The 21,784-nt window shown below is 39.8% G+C and overlaps 1 protein-coding gene and 1 long non-coding RNA gene across 9 annotated transcripts in view; one reads left to right on the top strand and one right to left on the bottom strand.

The window, feature by feature from the left end:
* The window catches only part of TUNAR (TCL1 upstream neural differentiation-associated RNA), a 164,183-nt gene that overhangs the window by 100,552 nt on the left and 41,847 nt on the right, over nucleotides 1-21,784 (bottom strand). Inside the window, exon 1 of one of the 8 annotated variants that reach the window (XM_058421208.1) lies at nucleotides 20,916-20,991. The exons of the other annotated variants lie outside the window; for them this stretch is intronic. The gene's annotated coding sequence lies outside the window, so the exon portion shown is untranslated. Of the gene's footprint in view, nucleotides 1-20,915; nucleotides 20,992-21,784 lie in introns of those variants that run through there. 8 annotated transcript variants of the gene reach the window in all.
* Nucleotides 14,067-21,008, top strand: LOC131378580 (uncharacterized). The gene is made up of 3 exons (XR_009208014.1): nucleotides 14,067-14,344; nucleotides 16,774-16,876; nucleotides 20,849-21,008. It is a non-coding gene; the product is annotated as an uncharacterized LOC131378580 (long non-coding RNA).

Raw genomic sequence — 21,784 nt, forward strand, 5'->3', positions numbered from 1 at the left:
TAACTTGTTTTTGAGAAGACAAAAGCCCTGCTGCCATGCCTTCTTGGATTATTTCCAGCGTTACAGATGAACCTATAGTTTAGTGAACACAAAAGCCAGGACTTTTTTTTTTGTTCTCCCTCTTCTTTTTAGCACAAAGGAAGACAGCAATCATGTCAGGAAAGATTTGGTGGCTTTAATTGAGCTGTGCTTGTATCCTTTTCTGTGTTTTCTATCATGTCAATTTTCCAAGTGGCCATCAAGTTTTTGTCAGCTGAAGCAACCCAAGTATACAAGGGTGACATTTAGAATAGCTCGAGGATTTGCCTCCCTTCTGGCAGCACTATCAAGAAGGGCTTTAAGCATGCTTAAGTTGACTTTAAATCAAGATGTCAGTTTTGAAATCAGGCTGTCTTTGGCATTCTTGTCAATAATGCTGAATTTGACTTAAGCCCCATACACCTTCATGCATTAACCAGCCAGTACTTGAAGCTATGTTTCTCTAATATATCAAAATCTTCTGTCCTTTACTCAGGATTTGGGGCATTTACAGTTTGATAGGGTGATATTTTTTTCCCCTCCTCTTGCAATGGGAAAGTCAAACACTTGCTCTTGCAAGGTCAAGCAGTGGTAGGACAATGGGGAATAGCTTTATTATGAAAGAGGTTAGATTTAGACTGAATATTAGAAAGAAATTCTAATTCTAAGTGAGGGTGGTGAACAACCAGTCTGGAACAGATTCCCCAGAGAAATTGTGGATTCCCCATCCCTGCAATTTTTCAAGGCCAGGCTTGAGGCTCTGAGCAACCTGGTCTAGTGGAATGTGTCCCTGCCCATGGCAGGAGAATCTGAATGAAATTATCTTTATAGTCCCTTTACAGTCCCTTCCAACCCAAATCACTGTATGATTCTATGAAACATTTTTGAGCTTGAATTTCAGGGGGAAAGAGGGGGCACAGAGAGAGGGGGGATGATGTTGCATCAGGACAAAGTCATATAAAAAGAAGATATATGAGTCTTTGCATAACTGTGTTTATGTATCTTTGTGTCTATTCTGTGGCAGAGTTGAATTCAAACTGGTTTCCCATGACCAAACACCTCTGGACTTTTTAAGTGTCTATTGTGAGATGCTCAAAATGCATAAAGGCCAGGGAAAAAAAAAAAAAAAAAAAAAGAAAAGAGTCCAGTTCTCTGTAGCAAATAGCTGCTAGCTGGACAGAGAAGGCAAAGGTACAGGATTATTCCTCTTTCCTCTTTCATTAGTTCAGGGCTATTGCATTATAGAATCATCAAAGTACCTTGTTATCGCAGGTGTTTTGGGAGAAAGTCCAAAACACAACCTAAAGATTTAGCTTTCTAGGTCATAGCAAACGCCCTGACCAGAACTCCCCTTTCTGCTTCAACCTATAAGGAATATAGCAGCAGCTGTAAAACAAGGCTTCTGAGTTATATTTCGGACGTCAGATATGTGAAGACCTCAGCTATCCAACTGAGGATTTTGGCTTACTTCTATACCTTTTTTTACCTTTTGCATGAAACACTATGAAGAAATATTTCAAAGCTTCTCAGTTGTCATAAACTGGAACTGAAGTAAATGAAACCAAGACAATTCAGCCAGAATACACAAACTTCACTTTTGACTTGTAATCCAGATTAAGGGAGAATAAAGGGGAGCAACAAGGAGCTATTGCAAAACCTCTCCCACATGGAGGCAGGAAGAGCATTTACAGGGGAGCTGCTCTAGAACAGTCATCACTCAATACATTTATACTGCAACAACTTTTACAATTAATCACATGGTACAGACAAACTTCTAAAGCAAGAAATTAGCAATCATTGTGAAAAGATCTTGAACATTGTTTCTGTTCTTTATTGAAAACAATGAACTAAGGATATTTGCTTTTCTATACACTTGTCTCATTCCAGAATACACAGGAATATTTCAGAATATATGGAACCTTAGGTACAGACACACACTCTGAAAAAACTTCCTTTGAAAGCAAAGAACACCCCACAAATGCATCAAGAGGTAAATCTCATAGAACTAAAATCTAATTATGGATTAGATTTAGTCAAATTGATAAAAAACACTATTTTATCCTCATTTGTAAGGAAGAGAAGCTTTAGTCTTTCCCCTAACATAAAGCAGGATATGAATAAGAAGAATCTGTAGTCAAATGGAAACAACTAGGTAATAATATACAAGATAATACTTTTAAATAACAAACTTAGCACAGCTGTGACAAAAAAAGTTCATTACAGCTTCATGGAAATATTAAATTACTTCTCCAGACACTTTATTTATTGAATTCACATTAATGTCAGTTTTCTCATCACAACTATTTATGGCAGCTTCTTCCTAAATGACCTCTCAGTATTCTGCAGGAGTTCTTATCTAAATATAACACCAAATGAGCCCTGAAATAAGTCATGAGAACCAAAGTAACATTATTATTAAGAAACTGAATTTTAAAAGAACATTATTTTTCCAACATTCTAAGAGGACAAAAGCTAAGGCAAAGGAATGAAAGATTAAACCATCAATTAACTCCATGCAGCACAAGTCAGCACATCAGTCTGAACTGAGCCCTCCAATACACTCATGTATAGTAAGCAGAGGGTTAAATTATCCCAATTCTGTTCCTTGCTGCAGCAGGAGCACAAAAGAAAAGAAAGTAAAGATTTGTTGACCAACTCCCAAAATTGGTGTTTGGAGACAGGCAGATTCAGAATAATGATTGTAATGTGGTGCTTTACATATGGAAACAGTCTTAGGATGGAAATTTGTACCCAAGGCAGGGTCAAACAGAAGAATTTATTTTCTTGTTGCTTTACTGTGTTCTTGTCATTTACTTAAAAACTTCAAGTTTTCTCTAACGAAGTTCAGTGGAGACGGGACCTGGGGTGAAATGGTGAATGGTTAAATCTCTGGGGAGACAGGAATTCAGCTGATGCAAGCAGGGCTTTTACTTGACAACAGGTCTAAAGGAAATTTTTCTGTCTCTGCTGCTGCACAGAAAACTCTCCTTTGTAATAGAATGAAGTTTGACAGTAAAGAGTAGCTTGTGCCAAGGTAGAGTTTGTGTTCTCCTTGCATCCATCACTCATGGCAAATAGCACCCCACACAAAGATTTTTTTTCTTTTTTTGTGGTATAAAACCATGAAACTTTACTAAACTAGCCCTACGTTCCATATTTAAAGTAAAATATCCTTCATTTTACTGAAATGAGGGGGTTTTGGTGGTCAGATAGCATGTTTAACACTCTACTAAGTAAACTGAAATTTTAGCAGGTATACAAATCTGAAAGTTGTCTCCGGCAGTGCAAGACAGCACAGTCTTCACTGAATCAGAGGCAATTATAGAAGAAGAATGCATGAAGTGGGCATTCACATTTCATAAGATCATAAAAAAAGTTGGCAAGCAAAGACCTCAAGCTAAGCACACACAAGGATGGGATATAAGCTATCAATTACATTAAAACAAACAGAAGCTTGTTTACCTTGTACCTAATGTTCTCCAGAGATGAAGATTCTGCTGTACTCAGCCACCTACTTCACTACCCTGCATTAGAAGGCAGTCAGACTTAGAAGGAACTTAGATATCTCATTGTATCTCATCATCAAAAACAATTCATTTTTTTTTTTAATCTTTTATACATAAAGCCTTCTGAAATCTTTAAAGCTCATTCCTATTTTGAGGCAGTCCTCTGCCCACCTTTCAAACAGTAGCCATCTCTCCTCACTATGAACTGATGCCCCATCTTACATTCTCTCAAGGGCAGGAGCTTGGCTTTTTTTGTTAATTGCAAGGCATCATGTGAGCTGGTGGCTCTTCGCCAAATAATAATAGTGCATTCTCTTGCCATTCTCTTTAGCCATTTAAATTTAACAGACTTTCAAAGTGTCTGGTGTCCTTCCGAGCTATGTCAGGTACAGCAGAGTGAAAACTTTCCTGACAGAATATAAAGCTCTGTACTTTTCTATTGTAAATTACTGATCCTGCAAATGCCTCCACATTCTGCCACACTACTGGGAAAAGTGTATGCATTGCTAATACGTTTCATTTGGACCATGTGAGCAGCACTTTTGTAATCTCCTGCATGCATATGAGTTCTTTTAAGTGCGTTAACTTGATTTATAATAAGCAATAACATAATAGAGATACGAGATTCTGAAGTTAAATCAAGGTTTCTTAATAAAGTAAATATTAACTCTGATTATAGACGGGGAGAACGGAAGTACAAGATATCTCATCTCAAATGACATAATCAATGCAAGCACTAGAGAAATGTGTAATTCTCCAGACTCCTCTTTGCACATCTCCCCTGTGTGGTGTCTGCCCTTTTAAATTAAGAAAATAAGTCTTTTTAAAATGTTGGATTAAGGATTCCTAGTATGCATTTTCATGAGGTAGGAGAAAAATTTGGACTTTAAATTTCAAATGCACTTAAAAAATAGCTGAAGTGCTTTCATAATTTTGCAAAAAAAAAAAAAAAGAAAAAGAAAATCAAAGCATCCATTTTCATTAGTTGAGATCCATTTTGACTGGAAATTAAATATAGCACTACTACTTGCTTCTTAAGGATTTTTATATGACCCTTCAAAATGCAAAAAGCTTCAAGATCAAACTATCATTTAATCTCATGATTGTACAGCTGGAACAAAAATATCACTGTACGCTCATATAAAGCTACAGTAAGGAAGAAGCATAGCACAGAATTATGTACGGCTGGGTAAATAGAAATTATATTGGTCCTCCAAAGCAGTCAGAAAATCCCAGGAACAAACACAAAAGCAAAGCAGTGCAGTCCTTATGTCATAATGGTATTTACTGGTTCTCACTGGAAGGTACTGCATCCCCTCCCCTGCTCTTTCCTGAGGGGTTTGCAAGGCTGGCCCATGCAAAAGGATGTCGAGTGGGCTTCTCCACACCTGGAGGTGAATGATATCCCTGCACAGGAGGCAGACAGGAACCAGCATTCCTGCTAAACTAGTCCCAGAAAGGGCTGACTGGACATCATACAGCATGAATCAACCACTTCTTACTTCTCCCCTAATCCCTGTTTATCATTAGCCAGAAATATCTGAATTGAAATCTTGGTTAGTGTGAGATGAAGTGACCAGTGAAGAACAGGACTGTTAGGAGAGAAACCTGTTTCAGAGGACAGCTCAAATGAGTCAAACCAGCATGGCAAACTAATTCATTCAGAACTACAACAGAGCAGAAGCCATTGCCAGAGGAGGGAGAGATAGTTAAAGGATGCTTACAAAAAATGCCTGCCTATAATACCATGTTTTGGAAAATGTTACTGCCCCAGGGGAATGATGGAGTTGGACTGTCACAGGACTAGTTGACACTCAAGTCAGAGAAACCTAGAAAAATATTAAGGAAGGCCTTGGTTGCAATTAATGACAGAGGACAACCTGATACATAGGAACTTAACTGAAAGAATGGAGTATTAGGATGATCATTTAATTCAAAAATATTGAAAAAAAATTCACTGTGCAAAAATAAAACTTCATTCAAAACTGAGATCATCTAGAAGACCAGATTGTTTCTGACCAAACAGTTGCAAACACCAAAATACTTTGGGGACCTTTCTCAAGAAAGAGACAAAATCCCTACCCAGGGACAGTTTATCTGGCAGCACCAAAAGGTGTGTAACACACAGTTACTGCAAGAAACAGGAATCTGCCAAATGCCCGTTGCTGGTAACGTGTGCCAGGACTGGGACAGACACATGCAGAGCAGTGCAACTATAATTGTGTAAACCAACTCAAGGCTCCAGGAGCTGGGGAAGGAGCAAATGATCAGTGCTGGCCACAGGTGCTGCGGTCTAAAATGGACGGTGAATGAAATTGTCTTCTGCAAGATTAGATTTTCTAAATTTCAAGGGGATGTTAATGAGGACCTAGTTTATGCAAATAGTAAAATACAAATTCCTTGTTCAAATCCCAAACCAGGATCCTTGTTGAAGGTGGAACTGTCACAGAGGCTCTTTGGGCTATTGTCTGTCTGCAAAAAATAATGTGAAGAAAGCTGGTTTGACCAAAAACCTTAGTTATATCCAAAGCTGTTCCCATCAGGGATGTAAAGGCTAGAAACACTTTGCTTCTTATACAGCCTGATCTGGGAAGGAACTTTGTAAATTCTAGGTGTTAATGAGCATTAAAGGCAGGATATGGTTATCTGTATTCACAGATTTGCAGCAGCAAAGTTTCTAGTGATGTATGAAATGAGAAATCCCTGCCTCGTGCACAGGGAGAATTATACAGAAATTGCTATTCAGACAGTGGTGTGCCACACTCAAGCTAGCTTCACACATACTGTTCAACCCCTAGAAATGTAGTGACACACAAATACAATGTGCCCAGATGTCTCTGAATGTTAAAAAAAATGTCATCAGAAGACTTTAAAAATAAATACAAATTTTAAACCAAGCCTTATATTCTTTAACATCCATGTGACCCTGTCAAACTATTTTGTTTCTGCTCCCCAGAAATACTGCCTTTAAAAGCTCAAGACACTGGCTCAGGGTAGACTTTGAGGAAAAAAAAGACAAGAAGATGGTAAGTTGCTTAAAAAAGAAAATTGGTGATAGAATGAATGAGAATGTTAGAATGTTCCAACTTCATGTTGGAAAGAAATCACACCTTGGTGAGGGCACAGCAAACCTTCCTCCACAGGCTGGTTCCAAGCACACAGGAAGCCACACGGGAGCTGCCAGCTAATTCCTGGCTGAGATTTTCATATGGTTTTAATTCTTTTGATGAAACCTTGAAACACAGCAGCCTGCTTTGTGAGGGCATTAGAAGATTTTCTCTAGGATAAACCATTTATCCTCCAAATCCTTGTACATTACTTATATTTGCCCTACAAACAGATATGTTGGCTCTTCTACCCTGGGTCTGATTCTCAATTTTCAGTTAAATGCAATCCTTTACGTCAGTACAAAGTGGGTGAAAAAAGAAAATAGAATAACTGTTTCCCTTGGCCTGCATTTTTCACTATTAGCAGTTAGCCCACACCTGACAGTACTGTTTTTTAATCAGGCTGCCTGGTCTTAATTTTTCCTCTTCCTATAGCTGTATCATGTACCAGAAAGACATTTCTTTGTAATGACAGTCCTTTGCAATGCCTATATTTTTCTTTCTTTTTACATTTCCAAACAGAACTGGATGATATTTTTCACGTCCAATTTTCCCTACCAAAAGCATAAATTTAGTAGCATCCCTAAAACCTTTAAATTCAAGTTGTCTCCTTAAACTCCATAAAAATAAAATTGCAGAGATTTCAAAAGTCACTGCAGTTTATTTTGACATTTTCAAACTTCCTTGCTACAGCTACTGCTCATTTCAGCATGTCCTTCCATTTTGAACACGCTAAAACCCCTTTTCCAATGCTCCCATTCAAATTCAAAAGCTCCATCCACCTCATACACACACTTTCTCACAACTTCCAGGGAACTGAACAACCAATTATTCTGCCTCCTAGTCCTGGGCAGAACTTGGCACCGTCACACTAATACAAGGAAGAGGGTTTGCTGAAGGCAGGCAAGGTGACAGCAGTGCCAGGGGAGCTGGAGCTGGAGCAGAGGTGCCTGAGCTGGGAGAGATCTGATCACCTCAGAGCTAGTAGAGATCTGATCACCACAGCCCCATGGTGCCCCTCTGAGCCACCGAGCCCTGGGTTTGAGCAAGGCTTATCAGCACAGGCAGGCCCTGGTGCAGCTGTGGCTGTGCCATTTCCCACCCCTGCATGGCAAGTGCTCTGTGATGACGCGAAATCACAGCTTATTGTGGTGGTGCAGAACTGTTTTATTAGGTTTTTATAAGAAGTTTATGTTATGGTTCATTTCACTGTATCCCCAATTCTGTATCCCTTTTATGTTGTCTGTATAATAAGGTGTTTTGTGTCAGTCCTCCCACTCCTCACCTGACTTGTAACATCCCCTCTGCCCCAACCCCCCTCTCTGGGGCAGCCTGTCTGTCACTTTGAGGAACCCTCCCAGGTTGCAAAATCTCAGGGAGAGGGCTTCAGGTGATGGGCCCCCTGGGGGGAATTCCTGTAGCTTTGGATTTTAGTGGTCCAAGGCTTGGGGGTGGGCACACCTTGTTACCCCCTGAATTCCCTGATTTGTTGTCTTGTTGTATCCTCCCTGGAACCCCTCCCCCGCTTATAGGGGGTAGGAGGGAGGAAAAAACTCTCTCAGCCTCTCAGCCGCTCAGCTCTCAGCTCGGAGCTGTGAGCCTCTCTGCTCCTCAACTCTGGAGCTAATAAACATCTTTTAACCTGCTAAGCTGAGAGCCAGCCTTTTCTCTTCTGCTGCTGTCGGCTGTCACGACACAATTGGGTCCAGCTGCTAAACCGGGAAGCTGAAACGAACTGCGACCTTCTGTGGCTGGGTTGACTTGAGCTAGCCGGAGGTCAGCCCCCGCCCGGTGCAGGACGGAACCAGACACAGCTTATTAAGGCAGAACTTCCAAGCATGGTGCAGAGGTCTCGTACCTCTGATGAAGCAAGTGCTGACTGAGCTTTGCTTGCCGGGCAGGGCTCATACCCTGCATGTACCACCCTTATCTGCCTCGAGCCCTTTCATACAAAGTCTTTGTTCAGGCAGAAATCCCAGAAGGCCATACATCGATGTTTTGAATTATACAACTGTCTCTGCCTTCCACAGTGAGGGGACAGCGCCCTGCCAGCAAACTCATTTGTAACGCTGCGCTTGTAAACTCCCAATAAAAGGCTCTGATGGAACCACGCTTTGCTGGGTAGTGCCAATAGAACTGCACAGTCTCCTTTACATCATAAAAAGCTTTCAAAACCCTACCATTTCAGACTGAAGCTTCAGTGAGGCAATGGATATAAACCCATAGAGGGGAGATTTACTATAAAACATGAACTATTTCTAGGTGTTATCAGCCTAAAGGAAAACGTCTTTAGAAGTCAATCTACAGGAGAATCTCGGTGGTAGAATGAAATATTAAGTTCATGTTTCTTTCCACGTTTTTCATGGGATTTCAATGCATTGATTTTGACCACAGGGCTCAAGAATATCAAAAGAACAGTATAAGGGGAAAGAAAAAAGTTGTCTTATTCCAGGGGCTTGCCTTAAATACATGATGGAAGTTATCACAAATAATTAGGCTGATATTTGCTTCGAGTTACAATTGCCTTTTTAAAATTTCTAGTCTTGTTGTAGACTGTTTAATGGGGTGACATATACCACACAACTGCCTCTGGGACATGTGAGATTGTTTACATTCAGGTGCCAATGCCACCCTGGTAGCAATCAAATGTAGATAAAGACTGATTTACTATAGAAAAGAAAAAAAATACAAAAACCCAAACTCCAACCAATAAAGTAATTTTAAAAAAATTTAAAACTAATCAGTGAGAGGGTGAAGAATCGGTGAGTAAATAATTTTGGAGCACTTCTCTTGAAATCAGTAGGCACTGGCCACACTGGATCTCTATACTGAGTGCCAAGGCAGACCCTCGATATGTCCTTTGAGACTGGACACCACAGATCTGTCATCAGCACAGGCCTGGGTACCACAGGAGCAGGGCTCTCAGATATAGCCAGCAACACCAGAAATGCCCAGAGTTTCTAAGCCAGCTCACAGCAGGTGCCTGCCAGCAGGGCCAGCCCATGTCCAAGAGTGAACACAGTGCTTGGATTTGCACTTAGTGACTGTGAAAGCAGACCTTGGCTTAAGCTTTTACTTCCTATTTCTCCTAAAAAATAGATTTGGTAATTGTGTAGATAGAAAAACATGCCCTTCCTTCCAGCCCTTCCTTCTAGACACTGTAATCATTTCCCCACCAGACAGTCTGACTGTCTCTCCTGAGCAGTCAAATAATGTTCAGACAGATTATTGTCCCCTGAGTGCAGGAAACTGGTGCAACTGTACACAAAGAAGAAAAATATAAAAAAAGCATAGCAACACAGCCAGAAGACATTTATAATGCATGTATTTTGCTTCAAGAAATGTGTTTTATGGAAGAGAAGGGGTAAGAAACAGGCCCTAGAGACATTATCTCCCTATTCTTTATTTGTAAGCATATGCCCTTAAACAGACCCTGAGAAATCTCAGGGTTTGACTACATGGAATTCTGCACTGCATGATCAGACCAAGTGTTTATCTTGTCCTCGAAGCATTATCCCAATAGGAAGACTCCTGCTCCAGCCTAACAAAAGGGTTCCCTCTTATTTCCAGAACCACTGGCACTCAGATCCTTGCACACTGCCCCAGCAGTTACTGCTGCAGCGTAACCCTGGATCCACAAGCCATGATCCCACACGTGCACAAACAGAAAGCAGCTCAGCAGCACAGTCAGGTTTATCCTCTGGCTGCCCAGCTCCTGTTTCAAGTGCAGGGCAGCTCCTTGTTAAACGCTGCACACCCGTGTGTTGCAACCAGCCTGCCAGCATGGCACAGGGATGCTCATCTGTCTCACCCAGGATGGCAACAAAACTGCCTTACACAAATAGCTTTCCCATTCAGCTCCAGGTGGAACACAAAGGTCTAGTCTGTCAGCGCACTGAGATACGTAAAACATTTATAAACACCAGCTGCCTCAAGATCTGCTAAAGATCATTCTTTTAGGTGTGTTCCTGTGTGCCTGTGTTCACAACTTGTACATTTTTAAAAGATCAGGACTGGTTTGGACAGCCCCAGCAGGAGAGCCTGGTATTTACACAGGGCATAATGGCACGTAGTGCTGGCTGTGTATACAGCAGAAAGTCCTCAAAGCCCTGGGTGTGAACCCATTTCCTGGGTGTGAACCTGCATCTTGCAGAATGAAACTCAAGCATGGCTCTCATGGTTCTCTAGGAAAGCCTAGTAGTAGATGATCCGTGCATGTCCAGAGACAATACCACCATAGTATAAGCAATGTTTGTTGTGCTGCCTATATCCCAAATGTCCTTTTGTGGAACCTGCTTTGTGAGTCTGTTGGGGCTGTGGAAATTTTCTGATGGACATCTGTGTCAGGGTGAATTTTGGAAAATTCCCAATAAATTCATACAATTTTTTTATTGTCCATAAAAAAATCCAATGAAATAAAACACTAAAAAACACAACAAAATAAAACAAAAACAAAAGCAAAAACAACAACAACAACAAAACAAAACCAAAAAAACCCCACCCGAAACCAACAACAACAACAAAACCCAAACAAAACAAAACAAAAACACAAAACAAACAAGCAAACAAAAAAAACCCACAAGCACACAAAAAGAAAAAAGAAAATAAAACAAACGAACAAAAAAAACCCCAACCAACCAAAACCTCAAACTCTTTCATGGTGACACAGTCATAAGTTTAGCTCTCTTAAAAAAAGAATAATAATAAAGCTACCCACTTTTAAGAAGGAGCTTGGTTTGGTTTTGGAAGGGTATTGAATTTTCCTGTTTCCAGGAAACTATGCCAAAGTTTACACAATCTCAGAACAAGAGAAAAATCCTGTTTTACACATGACCACTAAAGGTTTATTTGAGTTTGGCAGCTGAATGGTTTGCAGATTCCATCTGGACTGAGCATCCCCAGCCCAGAGCTGCAAAGGTTGAGCAAAGCTTCTGCCGAAATCTCTCTCACCAGCTGCTCAGGGTCACTTCTAACACTGGCAAGGATCCTGTAGATGTTCAATATGCAGCCTTTTGCCTAAAACATGGAGGTATTTTATCTAAAAAATTGGCAACATGACACACCACTCTTTGTCATGCCTCCAACAGTGACTTTAAAGCTGAGTGGATAAACCAAGTTTGTGCCTGGCTATTAGAGCTATTTATTAACACCCCACAAGGCTTTTGTGATACTTCAATAATAAAAATAGGAATCTATAGCAGACATGGAAATGAAGAGGAATTTAAAGAAAAGTGGCACAACTTTAGCCTATGACATTGTTTTAATATAGATAAACATGTGTTTAAAGGGATTATTTTAATTGGGCCAAGTTACTAAGATGAATCCAAATAAAAGACTATCCAAATAAAGCTGAAAATCTTCTGAGTGGGATAGGGATGACAGACATGTGGACTCCCTCGCTAGACATGGATGGGAAACAGTGCTAGAACACAGCACATCCCACCTGAGGGCTGGCATGTGAAGCAGAACAGGTAAGTGATTTTTACATGGACTCTGCAGAAAGCTTTGGGTGATCAACTTAGTAATAGCTTGTAATACACACATCTGAATATAGGGAAAAATTCACCTAAGCAGACAAAAGAAAGGGGATAAAATCAGCACAATTTTTTAAGATAACTGAGGTAGGAATATTTGCTCACTTTCAATCAAAAAAAACCATTGCATTGAATTTCTCAAGCACTCAAGACTTTCCCATTTCTGTCCTCTAACCTTTAGGCTTCTCAATTCAAGTCCCCTTGGAAATTTCTTTTTCTGTGCTGTTCAGCAAGTGCTGAGGAGTTTTGACTCAGGGAAGATACTTGTGTTCATTTATTTGGAGGAGGGGTTTGTATGCTTGTACATAAGCACTTAGATGAAAGAGCTTGCTCAGGATCCTGTAAACATCTTGTTCCCTCAGGGTATGCTTGGAAGCTCAGCAAGGTATCAACACAATCATTCTTCATACTGGTAATTTGATATTTTTTCCCCTTCCCAATTTCTTTAATTCTCCTCAAAAGCATTTGCAGCTTTACAACTTAAACTGTAATCATTCTAACCATTATTTTACAACTTTTCAGTTACCTTTTTTTTTCTAGTTTGTGTACATGTCTGACTTTCACCATGATTCACTACTCCATGCCTGACCATCACCAGGTTTCAACTGATAGACTAAGACATACACAGTTGTGCTGCCTGGCAGAGAGCACTCCAGCATTCAGGTTTGGCAAATGGTCATGATGGAATCAAGTACCAAATCCTAAGGAAAGTATCTCTGAAATTTCTGCTCCAACTTCAGCATTTTCCAAGTTTACTGAAGCTAATATCGCCATTCTCTCACATAAGGGTTAAGTCTGCTAACACACCATAATGTGTAAATTAAACTCCTGTTAGTACCCTGGGAAAATTCAGAGCAGGCATCACATTTGGAACACTGGCCTATTCTAATTTCATCAGCTGACATTCTAACCTTAGAAAAGCGTCTTTAGCAATCCAGCTTAGAGTAGCATAAAGATTTCTTAAAAAAACCCCAGTCATTCTGCCTCTTTAACTTATTCTAGTTTATATGAGCAAATTTACTGGAGTATACTGTCAATACAGTGTGTTCAATACATCTCAAAATGTGTGAATTTGCCACTGAATTTTTATTCTTTTTAATAGTCTTTCCTTCATGCATAAATGTTTGTATTGTAGGAGAACATTACATAGCTTATTACACATATTTTCTAGACTTTTTTAGAGCTTCAGTAAGGATAAACTAAAAGAACAGTATCTATACAAGAATTCTCACTGAAGCCAGATAAGTATTTCAGAGATGTCTTAGATTCACAGGTCAGGAAGAGTACAGCTACATATGAAGACTGTGAACCCATTTTCTAATGACCTCTCCATCAAAATCTGATCAGAGAGATAAACAGAAAAGAGCTGGAAGTCCTATTTAACTGATGTGTGTTCTGAGTTGTCAGTGTGGATGAAAGTATAGGACTTGAAAGCAGGGGAAATATCAGAGAGAGAATCTTATCTATACCCTATTAGCAGGAAAGAAAGATACACGGAGAACAGATTCCCCTTATCTATGAGGAAAAAAAATAAATACCAGGAGATAAGAAAAAGGTGCTTGGATAAGGTTCTGAAAGAAAAAGTAATCCAATGCAAAGCTTATTTAATGTTGATCCCTCCATACTGTAAACATAGAAATGAAAAATTAGAGCTTCAAGTCCTTGGGATTGTCTCATCTATGACCCTGAGCAAGAGTTACAATAACTGTGTGTCCTAGGGTAGCTTAATGATGCTTGTATCCCCAATCGTCTGTTCTGTTTGTGCTGTATATTGAGTCCTGTGCCTTTAAGACTGGTTCTAAGAGCAAGGAGAAGCGCGGAGTTTGTTTTGAGAAAACTGCCCGACTCCTCCACATTCTTCTGTGGACGGGGTGTTCGGCAGAGGTTTGGAGAGACTGCAGGACAGAGATCTTGTTTTGCTTTTAGTTAGTTTCAGCTAGCTAGGGCAGAGAAGTTCCCTGGACTGTTTTTTTTCTTTTTTCTTGGGACTGTTTAAACCTGCTCTGGACTGAAAACCCAGGGGAGCACTGGGGGTTTGCACCTGCGGCCCACCGGGGCCTGGACCTCGGCATTTTCCAGCAGCGCCGGAGGGACTGGGACTGAGGAGAGACTGAGAGAGAGACGAGCTACACCCACGGCAAGGACTTTCTCAATTTGCCATCTCACTTCAGAAGGAGAGGTTTTATTGTTTCATATTATTCATTCTTTATACTTGTATGCACTTCATTTGTTTAGTAAAATAGTTTTTTCCACTTTTCTCCAAAGAGGTTTTCTTTTTACTGGACTGGTTGGAGGGAGGGGCCACTTGGGTTTGCATCCTTAGAGGGATCCTATACAGGGGTTTTCTCCCAAATTTGTCCCAAACCAGGACACTGTGCTTCCTCTTTACAATTTATAAAATACAACAGGAATGAAAGAAAATTCCTTCCTGGACAAGGATAGTATAAAATTTTAAATTTAACATTTTTTAAGTCACATGCAAAACTCGATAGAACTAAACATGAATAAGTATCCAGTCTCAATCTCTCAGGATTCATGTATTGGTATTCACTAAAATGCTTGGGGGGGGAAAAAAAAAAAAAGAAAAAACCACCACCAACTAGTAATCTACAACATTTCCAGGTAGGTGAAAATTTGTGACTTTCCCCCCGCACCCCCCCCCTCCCCCCCCCCCCCCAAGAATTTTATTCTTGTAAAGGCACTGAAACACAGATTTAAAGTTAGAACCCTCCCCCACGGTGGACATATTCAAACTTGATACTCCACTTACTTCTACTAGAAATCAACATATAGTGGCATAATAGCTGAGATACTTACATATCCCCTGCCCATGATGAGATCAGACATGCATAAAATCCCCAGAGCAATATTCTTTAGAAGAAAAGCCATTTCAGACATACCATATCAATCCACCCACTTGTATTTGTTCCATGACAAGCTCAGCACCAGCAAAATAGTCATATCAAGAGCTGCATGCATTCAACAGGTGACTTGATTTATTTGACTCACTGGGTCTCTTCTTAGAACAAGGACTTGGACGTTAACTTTGCTCTTCATGAAGAATTCATGAAGAGCATATAAGGCGTATAAGGCGTATAAGACAAGCTGTAAGAACATGTTTATTAACAACAGGCCTGAGTAACAATAGACCCTTATGTAAAGTGGAGTATGAAACAAATATCTAGAATATTATCTAGAAGATCATCTAGAATATTTCCACATTTCCTCTACAAAAGCCCTCAGAGAACATGAGCAAATAGAAAGAACTGTGAAAAAATTTGGACATGAGACTTGATTGCTAAGCAAATCTAAGAGGGGTATGAAAACAAAAGTTAGAAGCAGAGATCTGCTGGAGATGAGAAAACTGTTAGAAAGATAAAGAGTCACCTTGTTCTTGTCAGATCCCGGATCCCAGGCCAAGCTCAGTGCACTGATTAGCATCCAGATAAGATATAATAACACAGAACAATTCAGTGAGGATTTAGTATCTGTCAAAGTCTTGCTTGTTCACCGTAGATATGAATACTTAATGTAATAGGGAAGTAAATATCCTGGACAACCTACATCCACTGATATATTCCCAAACTAGTTATTATAGCCCTTTACTTATCTTTGCAATACAAGATTAAGTCAGTAAATAAAAATAAAATATTTTTCTATTAATTTGCCTACCTATTTAGCTGGTAGATCTTCAAATTGAAGTTGTTGATCTTATTACAGGACGCAACAAATGAGGAAGAACAGGGCCAACACATACCTTAGCACTTAGTAGCTTAGTAAGAACAGGGAGCAGACAAAAATGCTCTCAAGTCAAATTTTAAGTCCATTTTTCTACTTTGCAGGTGAGAGTTTCCCAGCTAATAACTGGCAGCTTCTATCCTTCCTTACATGGGTCAGCTGGATACTGGCTGCTTGATTTTACCTGGAAAGTTTCTACAACAACATATGATGGATCAAAGAAAGTATTTTGCAGTCAGGAAAGCACAAGCATAGGATTCAAGGGTTTGGGGAGTGGGAGATTCTGTGGACACACCAGTGATTTTTTTTTTCCGATTATATTGCATCATGCCTCAGAGCCTGGCCAGAATATCATTTAATAATTCCACTGAACACTAGAAGAACCTTTCTTTGACTAAATTTTCACAGAATTTCCTAGACTTCAAATACCACATGCTTCATATGGACTCCATATCACAAGTTAACTCAGTGGGCTCTAATGGGCATCAAAAATATTCTGCCCACACCTGAGCCAGAAGCATAGAGCTTACCAATATAGCTCAGTTATTATTAACACACATCCCATCAGAACAGATCCATCAAACTCTCTTCTATACTGACTGTACTTGCATTTATTTGAAAGTGAGCTCAATTTCCACCCACTCCATATTACATACCGGTGGGTTGGAATCTGCCTACTTTGTACAGCTGAAGCTGGAATTCTTCCCCAGTTGCATTGAAAACAAGCCAATCTGTGTTAATGGACCTTTTCTACTACTTGGTCCTTCAGAAGGTTCTTTCATACATCTATAAACTTCATCTTTGCATTGAGATTGCAAACATTTTTCTTCAGCCACTGAAATTCAGTTAGACTCATCATTGTCTTTGCAGATGCAGCACGAATATCAAAATAGAAAAAAATTAATAGACCAACTGGATTCTGCCTTGCCAGATTAATTCCACTAAGGTCCACATGTGCTGCAGGCCTATTGTGGTAAGTGAAGTCAATAACTGGTTTTGTAATCCATTTGTTCCAATTTATCCAACCTTTTGGGTCATTCCCCTTTCTACTGCAGTCAGTGCTGTATCCCCCTTCAAAGAGCAGAGAAAACTTAGGACCTCCAAACACCACTTGTTGAGCATAGATATTCTAGGATGTTGTTTTTAGAAGTAGTTCAGTCTCTAGCTGCTAAGTGGGAATGTAAGACAGCATTTGACTACACTTAAACAAAGTGGTTTAGGCATGGAAAATATCCCTGCAATTTTTACTTGAGTTATAGCTAGAAGAAAACCCCTGGCTGTTGCACATATGAAGGCTATTCCCTTAGTGATTACTGAAGAAGAAAATAAACACTTGAGAACACTTTATTCTTTTCCTGGCACAGGTTATGCTTCAAACAGAAATCCATTTGTACCATTTTTCTATTTGGTGCCTGTTTTTATTAGTCTGTCTCAGATTTTCAGAGAGTAAACTCAGTAGAGATCAGTGTCTGTTCTGTATTTCTGCATTGCCTAATGTAACATCAGCCTTGAGAGAAGCCCTTAGCTATATAATAACTTTAAATTATTAACTGCCATGACAAACATTTCAGGAGAAAAATATTTACTGAGAACAGAAAAGATGACCACAAAAACTGCAAATCATTATCTGGCACTTACATTTATGGGCTTATGTGTATTTTTTTTAAGGATTACATCTGTTAACAGCACATAGCTAGATGTACAGGAGCAGGAGGCTTCCTTAATAGACTAGCTTGTTCTTAATAAAGCTATTTTAACAAATTTATCTCTTGCTTCACCCACCTACCCCCACACTTGAAATGAATTTTTCATTTTTCCTCTGCTGGGATTGTCAAGAGGGGTTCGTCTAGAGTTTAAGAACACAGACTGTGTACTTCTTTTCTACTGTTTTTAACCACTCCTTGGTCTCTTGTGAATGAAGCCTGGAAACTTGTTTGTGTTTGGAGTCGTACTCATGCACAATACATGAAGAACTGTGTCCTGGGATGCTTCAGGCTTAGCATCACCAGCCAGGGGAGGGAGCGGATGGTCCAGCTCTGCTCTGCTCTGCCCTGGGGCAGCCTCACCTCGAGAGCTGGGGGCAGTTTTGGGTGCCACAGTATAAGAAATACATTAAAGTGTTAGAGAATGTCCAAAGGAGGCCACAAGGATGGTGAAGGGCCTTGAGAAGAAGGCATGGGAGGGGGAAGCAGAGGTCACTTGGTCTGTTTAGGCTGGAAAAAGGGATACTGAGGTGAGACCCCACTGCAGTTACAACTTCCTATGAAGGGAAGAGGAGGGGCAGACACTGATCTCTTCTCTTTGGTGCTCAGTGACAGACAGGACTGAGGGAATGGCCTGAAACTGAATCAGGGGAGGTTTAGGCTGGGTATCAGGAAAAGGTTCCTCACCCAGAGGGTGGTTGAGCACTGGAGCAGACTCCCCAGGGCAGTGGTCACAGCACCAACCTGACAGAGTTCAGGACAAGTTTGAACGATGCTCTCAGGCACAGGGTGTGATTTTCTGTGGGTCCCTTGAAGGCCAGGGATTGGTCTCCCATGATTCTTGTGGGTCCCTTCCAATACTGGATATTCTATGATTTTTTGTTAAGAATCCCTTTGAGCTTCTACTGTTACTTGGGTCTGTAATTCCAAACAGTGGTAGGGCATTAACTGCTCTATTCAAAGCCAACATATGTGCAGACCAAAACAAAGGCCCTATACATCTTAGGGGTTCAGGCATACGAAAGAAACTTTGCATTTAGCTCAATGTGAATATGATCTCTTTCTGAACAAAACATGTATGATATTCACTCAGAAGCCAAGATCTGTGTTCATTTTTCCGTACCTAAAAACAGCAAAGGAGTTGAGGAGGGGACCAAAGTCCCAACACTACTGTTCATGAGCACAAGAACTAGTCCATTTTAAAAAACAGGGGCAGGCATTATCATCCAGAGGATCAGCCTCCTTCCTCCACCACCACAACATCCCAGAACAGCCACCTCTGAGGGGAATTTCCAGACACAGGAGAACTTATTCAAAAATGGAAAGCATAGAAGATTAAAGATCTTTCACCCAAATTTGGTGTTAGGACTTTAACAAACAAATGTAAAACCCCAAAGCCCAACAAAACCAAAAATAAAACCAACCCAAAGTCTAAGAAAATAAGTAGGCAGCTCATGTTCTGACTGAGAAGGAGTGCAGGAAGTCAAGACCCACACAGCAGAATGATGAATGACCAGAAAATTCATTCTGATAAGTTTGACCCCATATCAGTGTAACACAGGATAGTTTCCATATCAAAATTGAACTCTTAGGTAGAAAACAGGGGAAAAAAGTAATTGGCTTTTGTGAAAGTGGCCAATTTTAGCAGACAGCAATTGTTTCTGGTATGTAAATCTGTTTCTCTCTCCAGATAACAAGGAAAACAATTACTCACAGAGAGATTGCTTTTAAGCATATATCTTTGGCAGGATAGCTCTCAAGAATAGCTTATTGCATTGAGTCTTGGCGGTGAGAGAAGCTAATTATTTCCATCAGGAATCTGTAGAATAATAAACCAACTTCTCAGCTAGCAACAAGCTTCAGAAATTCAATTGAGTATTAAAAATAGAAAGCAATTTATGTTTTATTCAATTGCACACAATAATCTTGAGATAATTCTGACTTTAAGGTTATTTTGCACATAGCTTCTCTGGTTACCGAAGTTGTGCAAAGGTACTTGGAGACTGACTTCCACCAGAGAAAAGCTTGGCAAATACGCAACAGGTTGGAGCAGAGGCAAATTCCCCTTCAGTTCATCTTGCTGCTTACAGACAGAAAAATGCATAAGTTCATATCTCAGCTATTGCAATATTCAAGATATATTTGGCCCAAGGAAAGTCTACTGGGCACTTAGTTCAACTGCTCTGGGAGACTGTTAAGCTCAAAGACAACTGTGAAAGAGTTGCACACAAACTTCAGGGTGCAACTCTCAAGCAAGCTTCATGACGAATAAATTTCATTGCACAAGTGGAATGTGCTCTGTGTTTTAACAAATGGAAAACCTTTTGTTTCACCACTTACTTTAAGGATGATGGCCACCTTTGATGCAGCGAGGTGTACTATGTGTCCTTAACTTTCAATGCATTCTTTCCCCCTTGCTTTGTTTTTTTAAGCTTTACTAATAAAGAAAAAAAGCCATACCCAAAGATTACAGAGTCAAACAAACATAGACACAGGCAGGTAGGCTTTGCATCTCAGAAAGAGTCACTGAAACATGGTTATACCGAGTCTCTGCAGCACTCACCACTGTTGTTGTCATTGTCTTGACCAAAGCAAAATGTATTTCTTGCCTTGTGGTCTACTACCCCAATTCCATAATGCATTTATTTGCGGACCAAGACTTTTGACTATCACAGCAGCTCAGAGGCAAAGCTGTAAAATAGCTGCTACATATCAGTATACTCAAGTTTCCTCGTTGACTTTACTTGACTATGTACTTGACTTGATTTCCCTGTAGAAAAAATGCATTGAAGACTCTGAAAAAACAGCCATACCATTTAGTTTTAATTCCTTCCCTATATTCATCCACAGTTCTTCAGCACTTTAGAAATGGTTATTGAGACACTTCACTGCAGGAAAAGAGGGCTCATTCGGCAGCCAGACATTGTTAGATGTGGGCAAATGTAGCAAAAGGAACAGCTTGCTCTATACCAGAAAAAAACCCTTGTGTTGTTATGTTCCTAATCTTAAGTTTTCAGCAAAAGGGAATCCCTCATGGATACCATGGAAGAACAAATCTATGAATGCGCTAGAAAAGTTTGCATGGTGGGTTCTGATTTTTAGTTTTGTTGTTATTTATTTTTGTTTTTTTAAAAGGCACAAAAGCTGTTCCGTTATGATTTGTTTTAAAAAGTATTTCACTAGATAGTTGGCTGATAAAAAAGCATTGCACCAGCTGCAAATGATTCTTCTTTTCTTTCCAGTACCAATTTTTGTGCAGTTAAGAGCAAGCGGTGGTGGAGTGAAGAACATATGAGAACATGGAGACACCTTAAGACATTTTGGACACCTGCCAGCAGATTCAGTCCAAGGCGAGAAGAGGATGTAAGGGACAACTGGTTTTTCCTCACCTTTCATTAAGAGTTTCTGTTGATCTGTATGCCCCATTACGAGGCATTTACAAAAAAAAAAAAAAAAAAAAAAAAAAAAAAAAAAAAAAAAAAAAAAAAAAAGCTTGAGTAATTTCACAAAACTTATTCAAGTTACTCTAGAAAGTATCACTTAACACCAGGAGACTATTAAAAGCAATGCTTGAATTCAGATTCTGTCACATTGCTGAATCCCAGCTTCAATACAGTTACACATTTTAAATGAAATTTAAATAAACTTTGAGGATTCAAAAATCCAACAGCATCTACTTAGCTCATTTAGCCCACCCCTCATGCTTATCCATCGGCAATTAAATACAAGATACCATGGTGACTAAAAGAGGTTTCACAGGTTTTACAAGCAACTGCATTTTCTTTTAGTACTTCTGTGTTTTATTACGTATTTTCACTTCAAAGGAGGGGAATTTGAGACCAAATGTGTTTCAAGTCCATTCTACTGTACTGGAGCATTTTGTTCTGCTCTTTAAGTAGTATCAAAGGACCCTACAGTTATCTCAATTCCTGTCTATCAATTAAATACAGAATTTGCTGTACATGCTTTGGATTGCAGCCAACACAAGATCCAGTTGTTTCTGATGAGCAGTGCACATTTAGATATAGAAAAGATATTCTTTGATGAAAAGGGGAGCAACATTTTCTTGCATTGCTTAGTCTGATTTCTTTTTTGTATGGCAGATAGAAATAAATCTTTGGAGCTGGAGGAGAATAAATTTGGATGCCAACAATAGCCCTCAAAGTAACTAGAAAGCA

The sequence above is a fragment of the Hirundo rustica genome, chromosome 6 (assembly GCF_015227805.2).
Source record: "Hirundo rustica isolate bHirRus1 chromosome 6, bHirRus1.pri.v3, whole genome shotgun sequence".
Taxonomy (NCBI): domain Eukaryota; kingdom Metazoa; phylum Chordata; class Aves; order Passeriformes; family Hirundinidae; genus Hirundo; species Hirundo rustica.